Here is a 6,941-nt window from a genome sequence, read left to right as displayed (position 1 = left end):
CGATTATGTACAGATTTCCGACTAGACACAAAGCAGGACCTTGCTTTCTCGCAGACAGGCTGCAAAGTCAGAGTTGTGATTCATGTCTGCTATGCTCACCACTTGTGGACAGAGTGTGGATGCTGGCCACCCACAGAGGTTTTAATGGTCCAACGGTATGAACAGACAGAAGTTAGAAATGTGGGTATAGCATGGTAGTAGTGCTGAGCAAGAGGTCTTGGTAAGAGGGGAGGGTGAATACGGCTTTGTTCATAGCCTTGCTCAGCTGACAGTCGCGGCCGAGTGGCGGGCTGTGGAGGAATCTAACATATAGGCATGGTGCGGGACGGTCAACATGGGTGCTGGGAAGCCAGTGGGACGGACGCCGCTGTTGGACTGCAGGCCCAGAGGAATTGATATGCACTTCCCACCCAATGTCCAGTTCATTCTTGGTTATTGCGACCATCCTTGTCAATGGTATAATTGATAATGATGTGAGGGCCAAAACATAATTGCAGAAAATACATGTATGTTACAACTTTAATAACTTGCTCTGGGAATACTTTCATTCCAGGCAACGTTTCCCAATTCATTCAGCTATATCCCTTCATGGCACAAAGACATACATTCCACCTGGGATTAAATCTGATCACTGACCTGATTGTTCCACTGCTGTAATACTTTACTGCCTTTTTAAATCAATATTAATGAGAACCTGTTTAACTTATCTCACAGACTGCATACTTCTTCAGCTGTGTCACTGATGAATGCATTGATAGGTCAATTCTCAACCTTGCGCAATGACTTCTCTGCATGGTACCTACCAGGCATTTTGTGGCAGAATTTAAAGCTCAGGCTTCTCTGCCATTTGTAAAGGTCCACTCTGCGGTGCCTACACAAGTGGGAGTGGAGTTACAAGTGAATATGCATGAGAGACAATTTATTCCTTGACATGAAATGGTAAAAACCATCTGATAGGAGGAAATGATGGAAAGCTCCAACAAGTCAAAGTTTTTTTGTGAAATGAATTGTCTTTAAACCTCAGTGGATAGTTAGTGAAGAGTCAAGATGTCCGTCAATGTAAAACAAGGATCCACGTAACCAGTGAATGGGTGGCAGCCGGGAAGACTGGCATAGAGTGGCGTGCCCTCTCAGAATCACTGGTACATTCTGGCGAGAAGGTGTAATGTCCTAGATTTAGCCATCAGGAGCTCTGGCACCAGCGGTGGCGATACCGTGGTTTTCAGTTGCCTGCTCGGTCAATAGAGGTAGGCCAAGGCTGACATGAGAAGAACAGAACGGTTCTCTTTGAATACCTAGCATAGGTCTTCACAGAAGGAGGGGGGAAAACAGAACAGCCAAAGGAGGTAGCACACGGTTCACACCCTGACCCGGGCAGGCGCCGACAGAGATGGCTGCCTCGCTTCGCGTTCCTAGGAAACTATGCAGTATTTAGTTTTTTTACGTGTTATTTCATACATTGGTACCCCAGGTAATCTTAGGTTTTATTACATACAGTCGGGAGGAACTACTGAATATAAGAGCAACGTCAACTCACCATCATTACGACCAGGAATATGACTTTCCCGAAGCGGATCCTGTGTTTTGCCTTCCACCCAGGACAATGGATCTGATCCCAGCCGGCGAACCTAAACAACGTCGCCGTAAAAGGGGCAAACGAAGCGGTCTTCTGGTCAGGCTCCGGAGACATCGCGCACCACTCCCTAGCATACTACTCGCCAATGTCCAGTCTCTTGACAACAGGGTTGATGAAATCCGAGCAAGGGTTGCCTTCCAGAGAGACATCAGAGACTGTAACGTTCTTTGCTTCACGGAAACATGGCTCACTCGAGAGACGCTATCGGAGTCGGTGCAGCCAGCTGGTTTCTTCACGCATCGCGCCGACAGAAACAAGCATCTTTCTGGTAAGAAGAGGGGCGGGGGGGTATGCCTTATGATTAACGAGACGGGGTGTGATCATAACAACATACAGGAACTCAAGTACTTCTGTTCACCTGACTTAGAATTCCTCACAATCAAATGTCGACCGCATTATCTACCAAGGGAATTCTCTTCGATTATAATCACAACCGTATATATTTCCCCCGAAGCAGACACATCGATGGTCCTGAACAAACTTTATTTGACTCTATGTAAACTGGAAACCACATATCCTGAGGCTGCATTCATTGTAGCGGGGGATTTTAACAAGGCTAATCTGAAAACAAGACTCCCTAAATTCTATCAGCATATCGATTGCGCAATCAGGGCTGGTAAAACCCTGGATCATTGTTATTCTAACTTCCGCGACGCATATAAGGCTCTCCCCCGCCCTCCTTTCGGAAAAGCTGACCACGACTCCATTTTGTTGCTTCCAGCCTACAGACAGAAACTAAAACAAGAAGCTCCCGCGCTCAGGTCTGTTCAACGCTGGTCCAACCAATCTGATTCCAAGCTTCAAGACTGCTTCGATCACGTGGATTGGGATATGTTCCACATTGCGTCCAACAACAACATTGACGAATACGCTGATTCGGTGAGCGAGTTCATTAGAAAGTGCATCGGCAATGTCGTACCCACAGCAATTATTAAAACATTCCCAAACCAGAAACCGTGGATTGATGGCAGCATTCGCGCCAACCACTGCTTTTAACCAGGGCAAGGTGACCGGAAACATGACCGAATACAAACAGTGTTGCTATTCCCTCCACAAGGCAATCAAACAAGCTAAGCGTCAGTATAGAGACAAAGTAGAGTTGTAATTCAACGGCTCAGACACAAGAGGTATGTGGCAGGGTCTACAGTCAATCACGGATTACAAAAAGAAAACCAGCCCCGTCGCGGACCAGGATGTCTTGCTCCCAGACAGACTAAATAACTTCTTCGCTCGCTTTGAGGACAATACAGTGCCACTGACACGGCCCGCTACCAAAACCTGCGGACTCTCCTTCACTGCAGCCGACGTGAGTAAAACATTTAAACGTGTTAACCCTCGCAAGGCTGCAGGCCCAGACGGCATCCCCAGCCGCGTCCTCAGAGCATGCGCAGACCAGCTGGCTGGTGTGTTTACGGACATATTCAATCAATCCTTATCCCAGTCTGCTGTTCCCACATGCTTCAAGAGGGCCACCATTGTTCCTGTTCCCATGAAAGCTAAGGTAACTGAGCTAAACGACTACCCCCCCGTAGCACTCACTTCCGTCATCATGAAGTGCTTTGAGAGACTAGTCAAGGACCATATCACCTCCACCCTACCTGACACCCTAGACCCACTCCAATTTGCTTACCGCCCCAATAGGTCCACAGACGACGCAATCTCAACCACACTGCCCTAACCCATCTGGACAAGAGGAATATCTATGTGAGAATGCTGTTCATCGACTACAGCTCAGCATTTAACATCATAGTACCCTCCAAACTCGTCATTAAGCTCGAGCCCACCCTGTGCAACTAGGTCCTGGACTTCCTGACGGGCCACCCCCAGGTGGTGAGGGTAGGTAACAACATCTCCACCCCGCTGATCCTCAACACTGGGGGCCCACAAGGGTGCGTTCTGAGCCCTCTCCTGTACTCCCTGTTCACCCACGACTGCATGGCCATGCACGCCTCCAACTCAATCATCAAGTTTGCGGATGACACTACAGTGGTAGGCTTGATTACCAACAACGACGAGATAACCTCACACTCAACATCAACAAAACAAAGGAGATGATTGTGGACATCAGGAAACAGCAGAGGGAGCACCCCCCTATCCACATAGACGGGACAGTAGTGGAGAGGGTAGTAAATTAAGTTCCTCGGCGTACACATCATGGACAAACTGAATTGGTCCACCCACACAGACAGCGTTGTGAAGAAGGCGCAGCAGCGTCTCTTCAACCTCAGGAGGCTGAAGAAATTTGGCTTGTCACCAAAAGCACTCACAAACCTTTATAGATGCACAATCGAGAGCATCCTGTCGGGCTGTATCACCGCCTGGTACGGCAACTGCTCCGCCCACAACCGTAAGGCTCTCCAGAGGGTAGTGAGGTCTGCAGAACGCATCACTGGGGGCAAACTACCTGCCCTCCAGGACACCTACACCACCTGATGTCACAGGAAGGCCATAAAGATCATCAAGGACAACAACCACCCGAGCCACTGCCTGTTCACCCCGCTATCATCCAGAAGGCGCGGTCAGTACAGGTGCATCAAAGCAGGGACCGAGAGACTGAAAAACAGCTTCTATCTCAAGGCCATCAGACTGTTAAACAGCCACCACTAACATCGAGTGGCTGCTGCCAACATACTGACTCAACTCCAGCTCACTTTAATAATGGAAATTGATGGAAATAGATCAAAAATGTATCACTAGCCACTTTAAACAATGCCACTTAATATAATGTATATGTATATATTGTACTCTATATCATCTACTGCATCTTGCCATCTTTATGTAATACATGTATCACTAGCCACTTTAAACTATGCACTTTTATGTTTACATACCCTACATTACTCATCTCATATCTATATACTGTACTCGATACCATCTACTGCATCTTGCTTATGCTGTTCTGTACCATCGCTCATTCATATATCTTTATGTACATATTCTTTATCCCTTTACACTTGTGTGTATAAGGTAGTAGTTGTGGAATGGTTAGGTAAGATTACTCGTTGGTTATTACTGCATTGTTGGAACTAGAAGCACAAGCATTTCGCTACACTCACATTAACATCTGCTAACCATGTGTATGTGACAAATAAAATTTGATAAGGTACAACAGGGGCCTCTCTTTATGGGTCCCGCAGCTTTGAAGTATAAGTCAACAACAGCAACATGAATAAATGTGATTTCTAGTTGAAATCGTTTTTATTTTTGACACAAAAGCTTTTAATTAAGTAATGCCATTGAGCTAATGCGTCGCTACATTATCCACTGAAAAGAAACAACTGGACGACAATGCATGATGTTTGTTTAATGACTACTGGGGCTGTAGTCTAATCACACCAGTCTGGCACACTGTTGTGTTGAACGATGTCTTGGTAACAGTTGTGAGTCAATAGGACCACAGTCTACTTTCATAAGAACCCTTTTGGAAAGATTCTGGAAACCCCTGTTCAATCTCAAGTCCCTGGACAGACATACAATTGCCTTTGTGTAATGGTTATTATCAAATCAAACTTTGTCACATGCGCCGAATACAACAAGTGTAGACTTTACCATGAAATACTTACTTACAAGCCCTTAACCAACAGTGTAGTTCAAGAAGAAAATATTTACCAAGCAGACTAAAATAAAAAGTAACACAATAAGAATAACGAGGCTAAATAAAAGGGGGCACCGGGACCGAGTCAGTGTGCGGGGGTACAGGCTAGTTTAGGTAATCTGTACATGTAGGTGGAGGCGAAGTGACTATGCATAGGTAACAAACAAACAGCGAGTAGCAGCAGTGTACAAAAGGGAGGGGGGGGGGGGGGGTCAATGTAAATTGTCCGGTGGAGATTTTATGAATTGCTCAGCAGTCTTAAGGCTTGGGGGTATAAGCTGTTGAGGAGCCTTTTGGTCCTAGACTTGGTGTTCCGGTACTGCTTGCAGTGCGGTAGCAGAGAAAACAGTCTATAACTTGGGTGACTGGAGTCTCTGACAATTTTATGGGCTTTCTTCTGACACCGCCAATTATATACAGTTGAAGTCAGAAGTTTACATTCACCTTAGCCAAATATATTTAAACTCAGTTTTCACAATTCATGACATTTAATCCTAGTAAAAATTCCCTGTCTTAGGTCAGTTAGGATCACCACTTTATTTTAAGAATGTGAAATGTCAGAATAATAGTAGAGAATGATTTATTTCAGATTTTATTTCTTTCATCACATTACCAGTGGGTCAGAAGTTTACATAACCTGATTTAGTATTTGGTAGCATTGCCTTTAAAATGTTTAACTTAAGTCAAATGTTTGTTTCGGGAAGCCTTCCACAACCTTCCCACAATAAGTTGGGGGAATTTTGGCCCATTCCTCCTGACAGAGCTGGTGTAACTGAGTCAGGTGTGTAGGCCTCCTTGCTCGCACACGCTTTTCAAGTTCTGCCCACAAATTTTCTATAGGATTGAGGTCAGGGCTTTATGATGGCCACTCCAATACCATGACTTTGTTGTCCTGAAGCCATTTTGCCACAACTTTGGAAGTATGCTTGGGGTCATTGTCCATTTGGAAGACCCATTTTCGACCAAGCTTTAACTTCCTGACTGATGACTTGAGATATTGCTTCAATATATCCACATAATTTCCAGCAGATCCTCCTGCAGAAAATCACCCCCACAACATGATGCTGCCACCCCCTGCCATGCTTAACGGTTGGGATGGTGTTCTTCGGCTTTTTCCTCCAAACATAACAATGGTCATTATGGCCAAACAGTTCTATTTTTGTTTCATCAGACATTTCCCCAAAAAGTACAATCTTTGTCCCCATGTGCAGTTGCAAACTGTAGTCTAGCTTTTTTAATGGTGGTTTTGGAGCAATGGCTTCTTCCTTTTTTATTTTTTTATTTCACCTTTATTTAACCAGGTAGGCTAGTTGAGAACAAGTTCTCATTTGCAACTGCGACCTGGCCAAGATAAAGCATAGCAGTGTGAACAGACAACAACACAGAGTTACACATGGAGTAAACAATAAACAAGTCAATAACATGGTAGGAAAAAGAGAATCTATATACAATGTGTGCAAAAGGCATGAGGTAGGCAATAAATCGAATAATTACAATTTAGCAGATTAACACTGGAGTGATAAATCATCAGATGATCATGTGCAAGAAGAGATACTGGTGTGCAAAAGAGCAGAAAAGTAAATAAATAAAAGCAGTATGGGGGTGAGGTAGGTAAATTGGGTAGGTAGTTTACAGATGGACTATGTACAGCTGCAGCGATCGGTTAGCTGCTCGGATAGCAGATTTTTAAAGTTGTTGAGGGAGATAAAA

This window comes from Salvelinus fontinalis, chromosome 38 (genome assembly GCF_029448725.1).
Source record: "Salvelinus fontinalis isolate EN_2023a chromosome 38, ASM2944872v1, whole genome shotgun sequence".
Classification (NCBI taxonomy): Eukaryota; Metazoa; Chordata; class Actinopteri; order Salmoniformes; family Salmonidae; genus Salvelinus; species Salvelinus fontinalis.
Note: the sequence above shows the minus strand (reverse complement) of the source record.